Source organism: Rattus rattus, chromosome 2, assembly GCF_011064425.1.
Source record: "Rattus rattus isolate New Zealand chromosome 2, Rrattus_CSIRO_v1, whole genome shotgun sequence".
Lineage (NCBI taxonomy): Eukaryota > Metazoa > Chordata > Mammalia > Rodentia > Muridae > Rattus > Rattus rattus.
Window position 1 is genome coordinate 60,385,563 of NC_046155.1, and position 20,936 is coordinate 60,406,498.

The 20,936-nt window shown below is 48.6% G+C and overlaps 1 protein-coding gene across 50 annotated transcripts in view; it reads right to left on the reverse strand.

Moving 5' to 3' along the window:
* Tcf7l2 (transcription factor 7 like 2) overlaps nucleotides 1-20,936 on the reverse strand; it is a 193,106-nt gene that overhangs the window by 151,522 nt on the left and 20,648 nt on the right. The window contains exon 1 of one of the 50 annotated variants that reach the window (XM_032892292.1): nucleotides 5,316-5,377. The exons of the other annotated variants lie outside the window; for them this stretch is intronic. The gene's annotated coding sequence lies outside the window, so the exon portion shown is untranslated. Of the gene's footprint in view, nucleotides 1-5,315; nucleotides 5,378-20,936 lie in introns of those variants that run through there. 50 annotated transcript variants of the gene reach the window in all.

Sequence of the window (20,936 nt, forward strand, 5' to 3'; positions counted from 1 at the left end):
GAGACATAATAAAGTAACTGGTGCAGCAGCTGGTGAGGCTGGTGGGGCCCAGGTCAACTGGATAAGGGTCACATGTCCATGCACTGTAGCCCTTATCTACTTATTCATCCCAGTCAACAGTACATTAAGAGCTCTGGAGCCAGGGATCCTGTGGTAGACTTCCTCCTTCCCATCCTGCTTCCGGGGTGTCTCTAGTCACCTTAGCCGTTCTTGGAAGGCTGTATAGGGGTAAGGGTCATGAATACTGGGCCAACCGTGTGTAAAGTATTTAATCATCATTTTACCTTGAAAAAAGTTTACCCAGTGAAGAGTAGGGGGTGGATAGAAAGGATGAAGAATTATCCACCCCTGGGGGCTCCCAGCCGCACCCTCCACCCCTGGGAACAGAGAGCACAATTCAGGAACTCATTCATTTTCATCCATGTTCTTGGAGTCCCGAGACAAGGAAGGAAAAGCTATGATAGACATCCTCCACCTTTGCGGGGCCAGCATCAAGGGGAGGGGAGGGAGAGATAAAGAAAGATGTGAAGAAGGTTCAATCAACACGCTAGGAGACCAAGGAATAGAATCAAGCAAAGGAGAGACTCGGGGATAGGATGTCTCCCCAGACCTCTAAGCCTGCGTGAACCAACACACAGGCAGTGGTGGGCTTAGGAGACTTGTTGCATCAGAGAACAGCCAGATGAAAGAGATCTATCTGAGCTTCCTGGCACAGAGCGAACCCCATGGGCATCTCCCAGGCGCCAGCACGCACGCACGCACGCACGCACGCATGCACGGCGGGGTCTCTCTGCTCCCGGTTCCTCTTTCTCCCTGAGGCCTAGGTGCCTGAGGAATTGCATAAACTAGGACAGCCTCCCATCTCCATCATGGGAGCAAAAGAGAGCAACGAACCACCAAACGCTAGCCAGTATCCAGGGACGAAGAACCTCTTAGCACCTGCCTTAGTGGGCAGCCATGCTATCCCAATGGGGAAAGAGGAAAACCAAATCTGACTGTACTGGATTCCTCTCCATCCCAGACATAAGCCCATTTCTCTCAAGCTCCCCCCGCTATCTCTGCCCACGTCCTGAGTCCTCATCTACTCTCAGAAAGTCTGCCGTGCCTGAAAGTTCTTTCTGGTCAACACAACCAGCCCCACCAGTCACCTGTGTCTTTTCTTCTCACCTGGGGAGGTGGAGTGGGATAGGGAGGGAAGAGGGCTTTCCTTTTCTAACAGCATTATGGCTACAGAGAATGAGTGTGTGTGTGTGTGTGTGTGTGTGTGTGTGTGTGTGTGTGTGTGTGTGTGTGTGTGTGTGTGTGTGTGTGTGTGTGTGGTGTGTGTGTGTGTGTGTGTGTGTGTGTGTGTGTGTGTGTGTGTGTGTGTGTGTGTGTGTGTGTTGGGCGGGGAGGGGGCATTGGCCAAAGTGATGGAGGCCGTTTCCTAGTGGGCAATCTTATCTTCACACTGCTTCGGACACTTTTTACTGCCTTGCCTAACACAACTGGGACATCACAGGGCCAGTCTAAAAAGTCTGGCAGTTGCTCAAAGAAGCTGAACAAGGTCATCACAGGCCACAGCGATTTCGCTCCTAAGAAGGTACGTGGTGGGGGAGGGGGAGTCGGGGAGTCACGTTTGCATGGGAAACTTTGCATAAATGGTCACACAGCGGCATTCAACAGGTGAGTGAACAAACAGACTCGTGAATGAACAAAAGGAGTCTGGTGCAAGAACGGACTGTTTGGCTCCGAGATGGCACAAAACACAGTTAACGCTGCTACCTGGATGAACCTTGTAAACACTAAGTAAAAGAATCGAGGCACAAAAGACCGCACATCCAGTGGGTCCGAATGGTCATATGAATGTCAACGACAGGTAAACCCAGGCTGGCAGGATGGCTTAGTGGTAAGGGCACTTGCTGACAGACTGTGCAAACTTGGCGACCCCAAGCTAAATCTGCAGTACCTGTGCTAATACGGAAGGGGAAATCACCCTGCAGGACACCGTCTTCTGGCCTCCACACGTGCGTCATGACACGGTCACCTGCACACGTACATGTCGTGAATATACACCTGATGATAAATAGATAATTTTTAAGACAATAGGTAAATCCACAGTCTGTGCCAGGGACTGTGGCGCACGGTGGGCCTGACCTGTAGTTAGAGGCTGCACGATTCTGAATATACTGAAGTCCACTTCAAATGGGTGGACCCTTGAGTCTCCCCATATCGTCACAGAGCAGTTATGGCCACAAAAGAAAAAAAGGAACACGCAGCTGTGGGTTCTGCCCGTCCATTCTCTAATAGAGGAAAACTGCTTGGCAGGACGATTCCAGGTCCCAGAAAGTCCAGGTGTACCTGAGGAACCTCGCCACGAAGGCACAGAGGCCCGCTTAGGGACCTAGGGCATAGCCAGAAGTGATTAAGAGATTTGCTTCGCTATACAAGGTGGGCCCAGGGCCAAGGATAAACCTCTGTTGAGGACAAGGTAAGAGGAACATGACCCAAAAGAAAAGCAAATAGAAAATGTTCAACAGCACGCCGTAGCCCTCCGGTATCTGAGTGCTGGATTCTGAACTCTGGTCTTTGGGATGTGCCCAGCACCTCCTCCCTGAGTCTAGCACTGTCTCCTCCCGGAGCTCCAGGCTCTGGCAGAGGAAACGCAACCTTAGCACCCAGCAGGCCTTGCTGGGCGGGCTGCACCACTTCTTGTTCCAGAAATGTTAGCCCAGCATTCAGGCGATGGGCAGGCAGCTGCAACTCGAACCCAGGAATCCCGACGCCCACAGATTCTCACCTCCAGCTCCAACAAAGCTCCCTTTGTGGCGCTTGGGTGTCTCCCAGAGGGCATACTTCCCTCCCAGAGCTGGGACGCAGAGGCGAGGGTGGTGTGTGGAATGGCATCTATGCTACTGACATGGGTTCCTTCTACCTGCCAGGTTGCTCAGGGAACGGATGGACAGGGCTTGACATGAGTGCCGGGCATCACATCAGGACCTAGGCCAGTCGATCTCTGCCCCTCTCCAGACCTCATAGGCTATGAATCCCAGGCCTGAACGACAGGGCTGCCTGGAGCCCGCATCCTGTCTGGGCAACAGAGCCAGGAGTGAGCAGCGTTCTTGTCCAAACATGCTTTTGAGCCTCTGAGGTTACCCTCTGGAAATACTTCTAAGTCAGTTCCAAGCAGCCTATCCCTCGTTCCCCGTGCAGGTCAGCACCAGCACAAACCTCCTTGGGGTCGTCACCACTACAATGAGGTCCACATCAGCCTCCCTAAGATTTCCTGGGACTCAGAGGATAAACCCACATATAGGGGACCCCAGGGGCAGAGCCCAACTCTTCTTCTAACTTACCTTCCCCAGGAAAGCACAGAAACAGGCTGAACACCCCCCAGGGACTCAGCAGTCTGTGTCACCTCTGCCCCCAGAGATAATGCTACTCAGTTGGCGGATGCGCTATCCTGGAAGAGATTCGTAGCCCTGCCACAGTCTCTCAGCCTGTCCAATTTGGAAGCAGGAAAAGACTCACCCTGTAACTCTTCTCACCCCGAGGGAGGGCTTGCCAACCTGCTGGGCCTCTCAGGAGCCTATGATAATCTTGTCACAACATACGGTGTAGTACAGCATGTATACTAGCGAAATCTCTCAAACGTCCCACTTCTGGGTGGAAGGACCTGAGTTCTGGATGTGCTAACGGAAGTGAGGTGGGCACAGTCTGGACTCTGGTATCACCACCTGGCTAGAGGTTCCTAAGCACTCCAGAAGAAAGCCACAGAACTCACCTCAACAGGGAGACTTTCGGGAGAGAGACAAGCTACCATACAACCGGCTTAGGAGCCCTTCGTCCAGTGCACTGAATGGTTCCAGGGCCAGTGGCTGAGCATGCTCACAGGGTGGGCTCTATCTCCACTTTAAAAGACTGTTTGGGCCTATCTCTGTGACGCCCACCACCAACAGCCATCAAACATGGCTCCTTCTGATACTTAAAACTACCCACTAAAATGAGGGAGAAAAACACCATCCCCGTGTCAACAGTGAGAAACGTGCTTAGAAACTTGGATGAGCAAAATATCAGATGAACTCAATGGCTAACAAAACGGAGCATCTGGGACATCAGGGCCAGGGGTGCCGGGTGGGGAAAGGTAGGAGAGGAAATGAGAGGGCTTATTTATCTTAACATGTGTCCCTTCAAGAAACAGGGAAGAAAAGGTGGATGGGTCTCATCTGAGTTAGTCTGGGAATTTGTATTACATAATTAATGTCCCTGTCCCTATTACTATATGCCCAGTGCCTTGGAGAAAGCACCCTTGTGAGCTTGAGGCAGGAGTCCTGAGAGGCGAGCTGTTGTCTTGGTACTGCTAGCGACAATGCAAATGACCTACCAAGAATAATCACTTCTGCATCGTCGTCGTCGTGCCAACCTGAACTTTCATTCCTCTGCAAGAGATGAGGGGCTTCAAAGCCAACAAGTTCACAGAAATGCTCTGGGAAAGAAGGAGGAGAAAAGAGCGAGAAGAAAGCCTGGCCGTCTGCCTACCACCCCCACTACACATCCCATCCATTAGAAAATACATTCCTCAATAAATCATAAGGAAGTCCAATCTGCAAAGTACACGCACCATGCTAAGAAAGTCAAGTCGCCCCCTCTGTAAGACATCTCACAAAAGAACTTGGATCTCCGTGTCCTTGCCAATTCGGCGACCACACCTCAGCCCAAAGAAAATGAAATGCTATCACGCTGCTGTGTTTTAAAGCAGTGTCCGGGAAGGTGGGAAAGGTTACCCACAGCAGGCGAGAACTGCCATCCTCACCATAGCAACGCGCCTGTTTATAATATGGTCTACCTGCATCAAAGGCTCCACAGACACTCAAGGCAAGCCCGGTGCTGCATTCGAGCCCCGAGAGGAAGCTGAAACTCTCGCGAGCGTGTCAACGGAAAACTTCCCATTACAGGACATGCCACAGTTATTAGCACTATCTTTGCTTCCCTCCTTCCCACCCGAGTAAGAGTACAGGAGAAAACGAATTCAGAACGTGTCTAAGGCAGAGTGGAAACCCAGCATGTGACTTTCTAAAGTGGTTTGGTTGTTTCTTTTTCTGCTGGCTAACCCCACAGGCAGAGCTGGAGAGGAGGGGTTCCATGAAGAGCCGAGGCCCGAGGCTGAGGCTCGGCTCACCAGCGCTGAGATCGTGCAGTCCGCTGAAGCTCGAGGGAGACCTCAATCCCTCCAGCCAGAGGGGAAATCCAGAAATGGCCAGACACACAGTAGGCCTTGCTTTATCACGGGATGGGGGGTGCCTTTGTTTTATCCTCTGGGAGACACAGGACCCCACCGTTAGATGGTTTGGGAAAGGATCATTCTTCAGAATCCAGAATTCCCAACCGCAGCCTCTCCCCTTCTCAGCACAGCACAGCAGGGCCCTAGCCTCTGACACACTCAGGTCCCACCAGGGAAAAGTGCTGCTTGCTGGCTGGCTCTCCGTGGCTTGTTCAGTGTACTTTCCTTTAACCAAGACCATCAGCCCAGAGATGGCACCACCCACGGAGAGCCAGGCCCTCCCTCACCAATCATTAACCAAGACAGGATCCCAACGGCTTGCCTACAGACCAAAATCACGGGTGGCATTTTCCGATTAAAATTTCCTCTTCTCAAGTAACTCTAACCCCATCAAGTTGACAAAAAAAAAAAAAAAAAAAAAAAAAGTAACGACAGAGCTGATGCAAGACATTGTTGTGAGCATCCAGTTAAAAAATATAGAATGATTCAGAAAATGGTAAACACACGCGTAAAATATCATTTCTCTTTTCTGTCACAGCTGAAAAACGAAGACCTAATTTTCTGTATAAAACAAGAACCACCAAGGGTCCTCACACTAGGGAAGCCATTGCTTCCTAAGTGTGAGGACTGGAGTTCAAATCCTGGACCCCGCATAAAGCTGGGCGAGGCAGAGCCTGGATATAACAATCCCAGTCCTCCTCCCATGAGACAGGAGAACGCCTATAGCTCATGGCCTCGCGTGCACATTGTTAAGACTCTGCTTCAAACAAGGGGAGATGGGAGAGCCAGTGCCCAAGGTTGTCCTCTGACCTCCACAGCATTCGCAAAACCTCACAGGACACACACAGGCCAGTGATTGTGGTGCACACCTTTAATCCCAGCACTTGGGGGTCAGGGGGAGGCTACCTGTGAGTTTGAGGCCTGCCTGATCTACAGAGAAAGTTTCAGTACAGCCAGAGCTACACAGTGAGACCATCTCAAAGACATAAATCGAAAGCACAAAGGGAGAGAAAACTTAAAACTCCTGATATAATGCCGGACCCATTTCACTGCTGAAAAAACTGAGGCTAGAGTCTTTGCTTGGCTGTTCTCACCTTCAGAACGGGGTTGGAGGGGCTAGGGGGTGGGGTCAGGGAAGGTAAGCACTCAGCTGGCCTGTTATCCAAAAGGAACTATTAAAAGAGCCCGGTGGAGAGAAATCTAGACTGTTTGGAGCATAGATGAATGGTGAGTCTTGAATTGAGATGAGACGGGGTTCCAAATCAAACAGGATTCAGAAGGACAGATTCTTCTTCTGCCTGGTACTTGGTTCCAGTCACTTGTACAATATTACTAACAGGCAAGGCACAGCTGACACATGACAGGTCTAAACAAATATTTCTCTTTTTTCTAACTTTTATTTATTTTATATCTACTCGTGTATGTCTGTGTACCACACACATGCCTGGTGTCAGCAGCTGGAAGAGGGTGGCAGATTCCCTGGGTCTAAAGTTGCACAGTTGTGAGCTGCTGCATGGGTGCTGGGAACCCAGTCAGCCAGTGCTCTTAACCACTGAGCTAATAAATAGTTCTTGCTAGTAGGGGCTTCAAACACACACACACACACACACACACACACACACACACACACACACACACACACACACACACACACACACACACCCACTCCCATCACACACTAACGCCCGCACCCCCCACTCTCACACATACACCCCCCCCCCCCACACTCCCACACACACCCACACATCACACACTCACACACACACCCCACACACACACCCACACACGCCACACACCACACACACACACACACACACACCCACACCCCACACACCACACCACACACTCCACACACACCACACACACCCACACACCCCACACACACACCCACACACACCCACACACACGCACACACACACACACCCTGCAGACATACACACAAGTACACACACATACACTGCACACATACACACGTATACACACACACACTGCAGACATACACAAGTACACACACACACCACACACACTTACACACCACACTCACATTCACCCACATACACTCACACCACACACACTCCACACACATTCCACACACCACACTCACACACACCACACTCACACACTCATGCACACACTCACATACTCACACATGCTCACATGCTCACACTCACACACGCACACTCACAAAGGGAGAGGGAGAGAGAGACAGAGACAGAGAGAGAGAGATTTCAGAAATGTGCAATTTCAGAAAGGATTCAGGTTCCTTAAAGCTGTTTGTAAGTAGCTTTATTTTATAAGAAAATAAAAGCAAAAATTACAGTATTATTTCACTTGGGCAATAACCACTTGAGAGAGATTTTTTATTGCACCTGTTTTATAGACGAGGAAACAGAAATTGGGGTATAAGCTCAGACTGAGGTTTGGTCCCATGCTGTACGGCCAGGACTGACAGACAGGTCTGCCTGGCTCCAGTCCAGCTCCAGTCACCTGCCTGCCCAGTCTCTGCATCTCTCTGGGTACATCGTGTGCATCTAGAACAGTTCTCGGCACAGCACGACGTTTCCTAACTGTGTCACAAAGGCAATGATCAATCTGTAGCTCCCAGCTCACAAACTCAAGATCAACCTCCACAGAACGCTTCTGGGGTAGGAACGCTTCTACCCTAAGCCTTACAAAGTGCAAGAAGAATTCGTCTCTCAAGACGTTTTGGATAAAGACTCCAATGCGCGTCTTTACCTACCAAACTCTCCAAGCCCGGGAGCAAAGCTGCAGACATGAAACAGGCTGGACTTGTTCACCCCCGGGTATTAAATCACATCCGACTAGAAATCTACAAACCAGGAACCTTGCGTTGCCCAAGAAAAGGAAGCAGAGCGACCATCTCAGCAAAGTTCTCAGCATGACACTTCCTCCAAACCTTCCCGGGGAAGTGTGGAGGCCAGAGGGGGTTGGGGTGCAGAAAATGCTCTAACACATCATCTTAGACACAGCCTGAGCATTTTTCTAACCGAGTGGCACAACCACAGTGACTTATAAGTGTGCAGACCGATTATAGCTTTACTTTCAAAAGGGTTTTGATTGATCTTTTTTGATAGACCTGAAATAAATTAAACTAGATTGACTCACTTGAGAATGGACTCTAATCCCTTAGTCAGATCCCGGAGAAGTCAAACCAAACCAGCTGTTAATTTAGGCTTTATAAGATAAAGCATGAGAAATCCAAGCTGATGAACCCCAGAGCAAAGCTGACATCATTTCTCTGAGCAATTGGCCCACTGCTTTCAGGAAATAATCAGTTCTTGGGTGAATGGGTGCCAAGCTGGTGCTCTCAAAGGAAAGCAGCTCAGAGGAAGAAGGAAGGAAGGGAGAGAGGAAGGCGGAGCCCGCCCTCAGAAGCAGTCGCCATCCAGCCAACGCGTTTCCATTCTGCTTGCTGCATCTCCTGATCTGAAAACAGCTGAGGGTTCCACCAGAGCCCACGTACCCTCAAAACGGACAAGAAGCAGCAGCCGCGCTCTCAGTGTTTCTGAAAAGGGCGGGGAGGCAGAATTACCCAGGAAAATATCCCCCACTGCCGTCTTAGTCCCTCATCTTTGAAGATCACACTGTGCTTCAGGGTGCCTTTGATTTGAATATAGGAATTTCAAGGCTTTCAAGTGGCATCGCAGAAGCTGCCCATGGCACTAATAGAGTTAACAAGACAGACAGACAGATGGATAGATAGACAGACAGGCACAGATACACGCGCACGCACACACACACACACACACACACACAAGCACGCACATGCACACGCACACGCGCCCTTCTTCCATGCTAAACTCCAGAAAGCTCACTATCAGACAACCTTCCCAACTTTCGCCAGTGTTTTTCTGAAGTGATTAACGCCCCCAACCTTTTGTGAAGGTAGGGCCCACAGCAGGAGTCTTGCTCCTCCTAAGGGTCCCCCCTCCCCACCCCATGCACCCTTAGCCTCAGCCCCCAGAGCTCTAACACTGCAAACAGTGTTTCATAGAACACTCTGTTTACTGACTATAAGGGGATCAAGAATTGAAATCCAATTTAAGGAATTACGGTGCCTTCAGACTGTTTTCCCTCAACGATGAAACAAGACAGGCATGTTGTTCCTGGAATTAAGCCAGAAGAAACTGATCCTCATAGTAATACAAGAGAAAAAAGAAAGAGATCAATGTATGTGTTTATACATACATGCTGGGGGAGGGGATGGCTCCAACGGGAGTTAAATTCTTAGTAATAAGTGAATTTGCTTCACTCACTGGAATGAGTCTCAAGTTTAATTCAAAGCCCTGTTTTGAAATCTGTTTGTTTGGGCAGAACTCACCCCTGATGGCTTCTGAGGATCCGAAGAAAGGTACCCATAGCTCATGGACTGAAAAGACACAGGGAAGTCCTCTCTACGGTCTATCTACTTTGCTGGTGGCAGAACGAGCCAAGAAACCAAGCTGCTGTAGGACCAGGAGTACAGTGCTACTCCCTTCAGACAAAGTAACCACTATGGTGCTGGCCCGTGTTCAGACTGTTTGTGTGTTTGTATGCTGTCTCATTGAACCCTAAAGCGACTGCACTCTGGCTAAACCCATCCTCAGAGCAGTAAAGTAACTCGCCATGAGCTGCATAGTCAGTAGAGGGCTCTGGTAGCATCCCTCCTTTCCATAACAAAAGACTCACTTTCAAGGTTCTGAGGATCAAACCCAGGTCCTTCCCCATGTAGAATGGGCACTAGCCCAATGCGCTACACTCCTAGGCCCACAGAAAAGCTTTTAAAGCCACAAGAACGTTCTTCTGGTTTCTCATTGGCTCTGCTATTGCGCACACCCTGTGAAGGCATTTCACAGCTGAATAAGGGGACAAGATGGAAAATAATCCATCCACAGCCAGGGCGTGGGAGGCTCAGCTCCTCGCCTTATCCATCCACAATTAATTCTTCTGCCACTGTACACAAAACGAGGCCCTCCCCAGAGGAAATACCTGGTCTCACCAAGTGCTGCCTAGGGAAATAGGTCAGTGTTGGTGTTAATTGGAGGTGAGGAGGCTGGATATCAGATATAATAAATTAAGATATTCCCGATAGCAAATCACAGCTCCCGTTGCGAGCTCTGCCGACTGAGCTACCTGGCACACGAGGAGAGAACGGGAGCTACCCCCATAGTCTACGATTACTGGCAGCTGGAAAGGTGACAATAAAACAAAACGCAAAAGCTTTCTATTATCAAGGCACGGGCAAACAAGTATTATTATTATTATCATCATCATCATCATCATCATCATTGATCTTGTGGAGGTTTAGGAAGGATAACCACTCTTACCTACTTTTACACACACACACACACACACACACACACACACACACACGACAAGAGGAGGAAAATGTGAACAGAGAGCCCAGAAGAATGACTTATCAGGTAATGGCATTTGGCCTGGCAAACTTAATTCAGTCTTTGAGATTCGTTTGGAAGGAGGGAACCAACTCCTTCAGCTGACCTCTGGCCTCTGAGCACACCAATGGCACACATGTGTTTATATGCATGCACACACACACACACACACACACACACACATACACACACACACACATACACACACACATACACACACACACACACACACACACACACACACACACACACACACACACAACACATGCCATTAAAGGAAATTAAATCCAGTTGACTAGGAGGGCCTTCTGGCCCCTCCTCGTACTTCGCACCTCCTCTTTTCAAATGAGCCCCTAGAATGTGAAGAAAGCAGCAGACACCCGCAGCTCCCACAGCACTGGTTTGAACTCCGCCATTCTGCACACAGGCAGGGAGGCTTTAACCTCTTAGAGCCAGGAGGTGGTAAAGAAGCAATGGCTGCTTTCTCCGGTCAGTGGGGAGAATCAATGCCATTTCTCTAAGCCCTGGTGACATAAGTCACCCTGGGCAAACTCCTTTCTGCACCACTGTCGCCCAAGTCTAAGCGTGAACAGACCCGAGTTGGCTGGTCACTGATGGACTTCTCACTCAAACAAAACCGAAAGAAAGTTCCAGCAAGCTGGCCTGTGCTAAGGACTCAAGCCCAACCACAAAGGTGTCAGCACTTCATCCCACAGGGGACGGTGCCCAGGGACCCAAGGTGAACATCTGTGCCAAGCTTCCCAGATTCTCATCCCTGATCACCAATCCCTGGGGTATCTTTAAAGCAAATGGGAGGAAGAAGAGGAGGGGAAGAGGAAAAAGAAAAGGAGGAGGAGAGGGAGGAGGAGAAGGAGGAGGAAGGAGGAGAAGGAGGAGGAGGAGGAGGAGGAGGAGGAGGAGGAGGGAGTTGTTACACACCCGTTAAGACTCAGACAAGAGCCTGAGCAGAACAACCGTAGGAAAACCCCTCCTAAGGAAACAAATGTGCTGTTAAGCTCACAAGCCAGGAGCTAGAAGTCACAAGCTAGAGCTTTCAAGAGCCAGAAATGTATGGTTTTTAAATTTATATTTTGTAAGGAAGACCTGAGGAAGAGAGATGCAGCCAGAGACGGGCCACCACAACCAGAAGGTCACAGGTTCCTGTCCTGCAGTCTCCAATTTCACGGCCATCAGAAGCTGAATGACTCTGAGTCCAGTCCCCTCCATGGGGAGGTAAATTATGGTAGATGGTCTGTTGCACTGTGACTCTTCCCTTCTGTTGAGAAAGTGACCTCTACCACACTCACTTGCGGAAAAACCAACTCTGAACCAGATCCATTATGTCATGGGGAAGGGGGAGCTGGAAATGGCGAACCCAGCTCAGAGTGGCACAAGTCAGTCAGCCAGACTCAAGTTTTCATACCTCAGGAACAGCAAGGGTTACGCCCTTTCATAGTCCTCATGTGTCAGGCACCTCATGTGTCACCCTGTGACAGCATCCCACATGTCTTATGTGTCAGGTACTAGGTTAGACCCTGTGACAGCATCCCACATGTCTTATGTGTCAAGCACTAGGCTAGAGCCAAAGTCTCCATGACAGGCCAGACCTCTGATTATCTCTATTTCTCTCGGATGAGAGAATAGCAGCAGAGAGAAGAGCAATTCTGCCACCGGCCCAACCTAAGATGTTCAACTTTATGATGACACAAAAACGACCAGGAATAAACAACATCGTCTAGAGAAGGGATGGGACTGGAGATCATGCTAGGCAAAAATAAGCCAGGCTCAGAAAACTAGAGCACACATTCTCTCACACACAGAATCGAGCTGCGTGTGTGAGTGTGTGAGTGTGTGAGTGTGTGTGTGAGAGAGAGAGAGAGAGAGAGAGACAGACAGACAGACAGACAGACAGACAGACAGACAGAGGCAGAGACAGACAGGCAGGCAGGCAGGCAGAAAAACAAAGAGGGAGAAAACACACATGCCTGCTGGCACATCTGTAATCTCTGGTTCATGGAAGCCAGAGAAGAAGAACTGCAAGATCACCCTTGACTAGATAGTGAGGTCCCGGCCAGCCTGGACTACATGAGGCCTCCATCTTCAAAACACAAAAGTGGGAGCCCGAGAACTGACTCAGCAAGTGAGTGTCCTTCCCAAGGACATGAATTCCCTCCCTAGAACTCATATATGTATGTGTGTGGTGGGGGGTGTCTTCTGACTTGCACGAGCTCACCCCCCACCCCCCACACACACAGTCACACAGCCACACTAAAATAAATAACAATCATTTTAAGTTCAACTAAAAAAATAAGTTCACATGTTCCATGCATGCAACTAGGAATATATTATTAGGAGCAAAGGAAAGAGTCAAAAATAGGAGTAGGGAAATCAAGAAAGGGTGATAGGGGATGATGTATCACACACATATGTATATGTGTGTGTATATAGAGACATATACATATATGTGCATATATATGGAATCTCTCTCTCTCTCTCTCTCACACACACACACACACACACACACACACACACACACACACACACACACACGAAGACAAAGTCAGGGAAGGGAGTCCAGTGCAGACAGGGAGCAGCAAGGAAGAAAACAGAGCGAGTTTGAACAGCAGTACAACCTAACCGCGTACGAAACCCTCATTGTAGACCATTGCTTTTACGCTAACCAGAAAGCGGCAAAGTGGGCAATATTGATGCTGCCATGAAGAAGACGACCTTGTCCCATCAGAAAACTCGGAAATGGAAACTAATTCATGAGAAGCAACAGGAAATCGGGAAACACACAGGACAAGGAGCCCAACACAAAGTGGGCCTCGATGTTCCCAAAACAATCTTCAGACAAGTCATAGGAGCCCAGGAAAGGGGTCTGAAAAGCCGGGATGGAGAAGCCTGGGACCCAAGAGCGATCTGCCAGGACCACATCCATCCTCAAGGGCCACTGCCCTGGGTAGCCCTTCAGAGCAGACTCTCCTGATCACCTTGGTTCCGCAGCATCCGGACTCAGGACTCAGCCGGGAGGTGACTGGAAACCACAAACCAGAAGTCAGACCAAAAGATAAAAAACTCCACTGTCTGGGTAAAGTAGCGATTACAGAGCCACGAGGCCTGGAATCAAAACCATCGCTTCTTTGCTTGTGGCCTGTGGTTTTGAGTACTCGCGCTACGTGTCAGATCCTGGGTTTCGGTCACACTTAAGCCACTGCCAGCTTCCTTCGGCCACCAAGAGCGCAGAATTTCAAACCAGAGGAGGGCAGGAGGCACCCAACAAGTTTGTCACATCAGTAAACAGTGTGGGTTGGTGGGGGACCTCAAGTCCGTAGCAATAGCAAGTCATTTGATGTCTAAACAATCTTTAAATGACAAGGTTGACCAGAAAGTTTGACCCAACTGAAACAGATTTTTTTCCTTTTTTTCTTTTTCTTTTTGAACTGGGGGTCCAGGTGGGAGTAGGGAGGCAGACCATCCTCCAAGGAAGGAGATGGCCCCGTCACAAAGCCTCATCCAGACTCAGGGATGAGAATTCAAGCTGAATAATAGTCCTTCCCCACAAACGCCTCACACGCTGGGCCATTCTCAGAGTGACATTTGTCATCTGCTTTCATTCACAGCTGTGACAGCAAGGACATGTTTTAAGAAAACACAAACCAAGATAGTGTGCGTAAGAACTACTGGTGATCCGGCAGACTGGCCCATTAGTTAGCTTTGGGGCACTTCCCAACCTTTCTTTAATTTCTCTTTGGAGGGGGGAAAGAGTCTCGATACATCGGCGTGTAACTGCGGCTTATTACTGCCGCTTCTGCTGGGGGTTTTGTTTCACTGTGGAGAAGCCTGTGCTACTCCAGGAATGGTGAAGAAAGACAGGCTGCCTTGGTCCAGAATGGGAATGGGGCAGTTACAGAGCAAGAGGAAGGGCTCCGAGAGGTTTGTTTTTGATTTTAAGGATAAGAATCAAGTTCACGACTTGTTGACTCGTAGGGCAATCCTGAATTGAGTCGCGTCCATTCCATAAATCAATAAAGCCCTATGTGGGCTTCCCTGAGTCACCATCTCACTCCCAGGTCTTCCTTGGTAGGTATTTTATGTCTTGGGAGCTAATCAGAGGGACAAAGGTTCCTTTCTATAAGTGGCTGAAAGATTTCAGTGTAGCCGTGATACGGAAAACAGGAAGTTAGCCAGGAGAGAGAGAGAGACAGAGAGAGAGAGAGAGAGAGACAGAGAGACAGAGAGACAGAGACAGAGAGACAAAGGTAGACAGAGACACAGAGACACAGAGACAGACAGAGACACAGAGACACACAGAGAAAGAGAGAGAGACAGAGACAGAGACACAGAGACAGAGAGACAGAGACAGAGAGACAAAGGTAGACAGAGACACAGAGACACAGAGACAGACAGAGACACAGAGACACAGAGAGAAACACACAGAGAAAGAGAGAGAGAGACAGACAGAGACAGAGACACAGAGACAGAGAGACAAAGACAGACAGAGACACAGAGAGACACACAGAGAAAGAGAGAGAGAGAGGAGAGAGAGAACACCCTGAGGCAACTTCCCCTGCCCAACTTACATCCGTAGCCCACCTTCAAGAATATCAATCTGCCAATCACTTCCACAGCCAGAGGAGAGTCCCCAGTGTAAAAGTGGGCGCTGCTTCCAGTGCAAACAGACACCTTCAAACTGGGGGTTGCGTCCCACACACTATGCCCGCTGAACTAGGTTCCCCCGTTCTGAGCTGTTTGGAGGCCAGCCATGGGGCACAGTCAATGGAGGGTGGAATGAATAGATTGGGGGCTTTCTGGAGAAGTGGGTAGTTTAAATTTCTCTAAGTATTCTGGTAACTAGGCTGGTGTATTCACGGTCTCAGAATGCAGGGTTAAGAAGTTACCACCAGCCTTTAATTATCTCCTTATCAAACCGTTGCTGGCTCATCAACTAGGTTGAAACTTGAAGAAGACTAGAAAGGAAATTTCCACCAGATACACCTCTGGACAAAAGCTTTGTGAGGAACAAGCCGAGAGCACACCATGCCCCATCAGGTAGACTGTCTCCTGGCGATGGGGCAATCCTCCATTCACGTCACTGCATTCACGCAGCAGGAAGTGTTCCTTGGGGCCCTGAGTCCTCCTTGCTGCTCACAAGTCCAATCCAATCCAAAGAGAAATGAGAAAACCCAGAAACAAAAGGGAAAAGGAAGTAAGCCCCTCCCCTTAGTGGGGCTTCAGCTCTCCTCCCAAAATATAACAAGGCTGCAGTCTTCCGAGGACCCTGCTGGAAAGACATCGCTGCAGAGCAGTGAAAAGCAAAGCCCAGGGGAATGTGCTCAATATATGATATAGACGTTCACAAAACCAGCGGAAGCAGGGAGGGTGAGATGGCTCAGCAGGTAATGGCGCCCACCACCAACGCAGACCACCTCAGTTCGATCCTATAATCCCCAACAGTGCACAGAAAGAATGGACTCAGACAAGCTGTCCTCTGGCCCACACATATATGTCTTGGTGTGTGTGCCAGCCAGCACACACACATACACGCACACATGTTAAATAAGATGTTATTACAATTATAACTCCAACCCACCATTGTCCTACGATTAAACAAATACCAGATGGAGATGGGCAAGCCAGGGGTGACCACAGAATGGAAACGGCCATGAAGGTCCTTCCTCTGTGTCCTCGGGAGCTCAGGTGTCTAGCTGAGAAAGTCCCTCTTCAATGCTTCCGTTTACATAACTAGTAAAGCGCCTACCATGTGTGAGGCTACATTATCCAATAGCTGTTCAAAACGGGCTATTCCAAATAGCTGTTAAATAAGTTAAGACTTTTCAAATGTCTTCAAATATTCATCGTACATGTTTCTCAGAACATAATGCCCCTTTAACTTTCCAATAGGGAATTAAATATCCATATATATATATGTGTGTGTGTGTGTGTGTGTGTGTGTATGTATATATATATGTATGTATATTAAGCCTGCTCTCTCCTGACATGATTCCCCCCGCCCCGCCCCCTGCCCCTCATCCTTCTCTCTAGAAAGAACACTTTCCTAGGTCTCTCATCACAAGGTCAGAAGAGCCCGTTAAGGGTGTCCGGCTGGAAGCTGGTCAGAGCCTCCCGGTCCTCTGTGACTTGAACTGTCAGTGGCATTCAGGAAAACCAGATCTCCTTTCTGCTTCGTATATTTTCCTTATTGGTTCATTTACACAGCACCGTTCCCCTGGGCCCTGAGTACATCTTTTTGTCATTCTGGTTTTCCCCGCCATTAGTGTAGGCCGACACGCAGCTGCCTCACAAGAGTGGCCGCAGCCCGGCACATCACATTTTGCCCACGGTCACCCCTTTGACGAATGTTTGCCGGCGCTCATACATCATCCCCAAATTGGTCCAAATGAATTAAACACAGCTCTGCTTAACATTACGAGATTTAAATGGATTTTCTCTCTACAGGTCTGCCCCATAATTGGGTTTATCCATCTTGTTGAAGTACAGTTTACACTTGGTAACATCACGCCAATTCAAGCTACATTTTCTGCTCCAGTGACAGGAGCAAGGCAGATTTGTCATCGGATCATAACAGGTAATTCAAACAACAATTAGTTTGATGACGGCCCGTATGTCAATGTCTGCTCCCCGCAGCCTGGCTCACACCCAATGCTCTCTGCTCCTCAAGATGAATTGTCCTGGTGATTCTTCAATTTCAATCATCAACCATGCTTACAGGATCAACTAAGAAACTATTGACACAGGGCTGTCTTCCCTGCAGGGCAATGGGAAGAGTCTCCCAGTCCCCCTCGGAAGGAAAACTGCCACAGACATCCATTTTCAAGTCTAGGAAACTGTCCGGCTTTCTACCAGGACTACTTATTTATTCTGGGCCTCCATCTCAACCTCAAAAATTCAGAGACGCACAGAGCTTGAGAGCAGAAAGAACCGGGTTAGGTGGCCTATGCATCCACCAGCAGTAAAGCCCTCAGAGCGAATGACTGACACCTGTCAAAGCCTAAAACTGTGATATGACCCCATGGACACCAGTCCTTATCATCTTAATACTCGGTGAGGTGTTCAACGCTCGCGCCTCCTGTCCACCTACGGCACGGCTCCAACAACCAGAATATTAATATGAGTAAAACACAGTCCCAGCCCTTAGGAAGATCCTGCATGTCACAGAGGTGCGGCAGAACCTCTAGGTGACATGAGAGTTTTTAAATGCCCAGCTAAGCCCCGCGTTCTGAAAATCAGTCAAACAAAAAATGCCTAAGCCCAGCCACTCCCTGAAGTCACAGCACCCACAGCCATTAAGGTAGCATGCATTAGCACTAAGGACAGCTGACATCAAACATCAAACTGGAAAACGCGGGAGAGAACACCAACTTGACAGAGGGACTAGATTCCCTCACACACACTTGAATTACTAGTAGAAATCAAGAAACACATTCCAATTGGCTTTCCATGTTCTGAAGGGATTATTATTTAAAAATTTGGAAAAGAACTTCATTGCCATTTCCAAAACACACTGACCTACCCCACATGCTACATATGATACCTCATGTGTTACATATTAGGTCATATTTTGTAAGTGTTATCCCATGTTATATGCTACCTCATGTTACATATATCACATATGTTATGTATGTTACCCCATGTTATATGTTATCCCATGTTATATGTGTTAACTCATGTTATGTGTTACCCCATATATTACATGTATTACTCCATATGTTATACATGTTACTCTATATGTTATATGTGCTACTTCATATGTTGTGTTACTCCATGTTATGTTACCCATGTTATGTGCATCATATATGTTATATATGTTACCCCATGTTATATGTTATCACGTGTCATATGTGTTAACTCATGTTATATTGTTACCCCATATATTACATGTGATACTCCACATTATATATGTTACTCTATATGTTATATGTGCTACTTCATATGTTATGTGTTACCCCATGTTATATGGTTACCCCATATGTTACATATGTTACCCCATATGTTATGTGTTACCCCATATGTTATGTGTATCCCATATGTTAAATGTGTTACTCTATGTTATATTGCTACTTCATATGTTATATGTGTCACCCCACATGTATGTATGTTACCCCATATGTATATGTTTTCCCATGTTATATGTATTACCCCATGTATATCGCTCATACTTGTTTCCTTTCTGCTCAGCTAGATGTGGTTTGGTTCACTGGTTGATAAACTGGTTTTTCGGTCTGTCTGTGGCAGGATCTTATGTAGCCCAAGCTGACCTGAATTCACTTGGAAGCCGAGGATGACCTCCACCTTCTGAGTTCTGGGATTACAGGCAGTTTGTGCAGGCAGTTGTTACAGCACTCGGATTGAACCGAGTGTCCATGCATGCTAGGCAAGCACTCTAACAAGCGAGTTGCCTCCCCACGCACTCTGGGAGGTATTTAACACTCACCCCTCCTGTCCACCGACTACAGCTCCAACTACAAGGATATGAATATGAGTGAAACACAATCCCAGCCCTTAGGAAGACCCTGCATGTCACAGAGGTGCGGCAGAACCTTTACGTGACATAAGACAAATGTAAACAGCAACGAACAGGACTCATAAATCTATGTTACCCATCGCGGATAGCCAAGGCTATCCAATCCATCATGAGTGAGGGGCCTGACAGCAAACAAAGAATATACACTGCACGTCAGGATGAGCCGTACTCCAGACCTGCAAACACGGGCCTCGTGGGTGTCAGTGACAAAGATAGCAAGGAGCCTTCAGCAAGTACCCTCCTGTGCACCGCTGCACTGCCCAGCCCATGCCAAACCCTGCCCCATCCAGCCTCTCAACAACCGCAGGAAACCACCTCTGGAGCCACCATTTCACAGTAGGAGTGGGAAGCTTGGCACACCGAAGACTCAACCCCAGGCTACCTAAGACACCCCACCCTCACAGTCCCCACCTATTCTTCAGTTCCTTTACAATGCAAATGAAGCTGGGCGTGGCTATGGCGTCATCAGTGGGAGGACACACACTTTCCCAGCCAGAGGTGTCTCTGACCCCCAAGGAACACCAGGTCCTTTCTGGGAGTACTTTTAGTTGCCATGTTTCTGCTGAGCGGGAGGGCAGAGATGGTAATACAGATAGATTCCTCCCCGACCTGGGTCAAAATCTCACCGGTTCTGAGGCTGACAGGCTCTGTGCTAAGCCGCCCCACCCTACCTGTCAGTCACCCTACTTCCATCCAATAGCAAAGGCAGGGATGTTTGAAGCCCAGCCCCCGGCCCGTAAGGAAAGTGGTGTAGGCGATGCTTTTCTAAATGCATGCTTCAAAACCAAGGCTTTTGTGAGGATGCTTCAAAGAGCCCACACACCTTTGATTCTAATGTTTCTTTCTATAATAAGTTACAGAGTGCATGCAGCGTCTTTGAAACTTTCCTTTGCAATCTGATTAAGCACTAAATATGCTGCCAAGCCACGGTTTGGGTAGGACCCTCCCTCGGGGATAACTCTGCTGCCAGCATGGTAAGCCAGCAAATGGGGAAAAAAGACCCAGCAGCCATTTATCTGCTTGATTAGGACTTGATACCAGCTGTCTCAACCGAACTCCAGAAACAAAAAGTGCCAGGCTTGATAAGGCTGTAAATACCGACTCTAACCCACTTAGAAAGTTCAGTGCCCAGGTAAACATCACCCATAATTGTCAAGAACTTTATTTTAATAATGCAAATATCACAAAATGAAACTTATAAACTTTCTCTCTCATGCTAACAAAACGTAACCCTCTGACTGACGCAGACCAGGCCTCCATACACACTCACTGTGGCCCGCACAGTGGGGACACTCAGAGAGCTGACAGGACACTAGTTTCCCCCTTTTGATCTGGAACCGGAACTGTGCCTGCATCCTAAGCCATCCTGTCAAGACTGGTACAAGCTGGCCTCTCAATGCCACACAATGGAGCAGACCAAGTGAAGAAATACAAGAGCCATGACACAGACAGAGACCAAATCGAGGGCGATGGGGCAGTAAAGTGCAGTGAGGCCAGCAGCCGACTTCATCTGGCCAGCATGGGGCAGCAGCTGTTGACTTAGAGTCGAGGCACCAACTTGTGCTTACAAAGACGGGTGTAGGAGCTGGAGAAAGGGTTCAGCACTGAAGAGCACTTGGAGCTCTTGGAGAGGAGCTTGGTTCAATTCCCAGCACCCACATTGTGGCTCACAACCATCCGTACACCAGTTTAGGGGAATCCACTGCCCTCTCCTGACTCCACAGAGAGTCACACA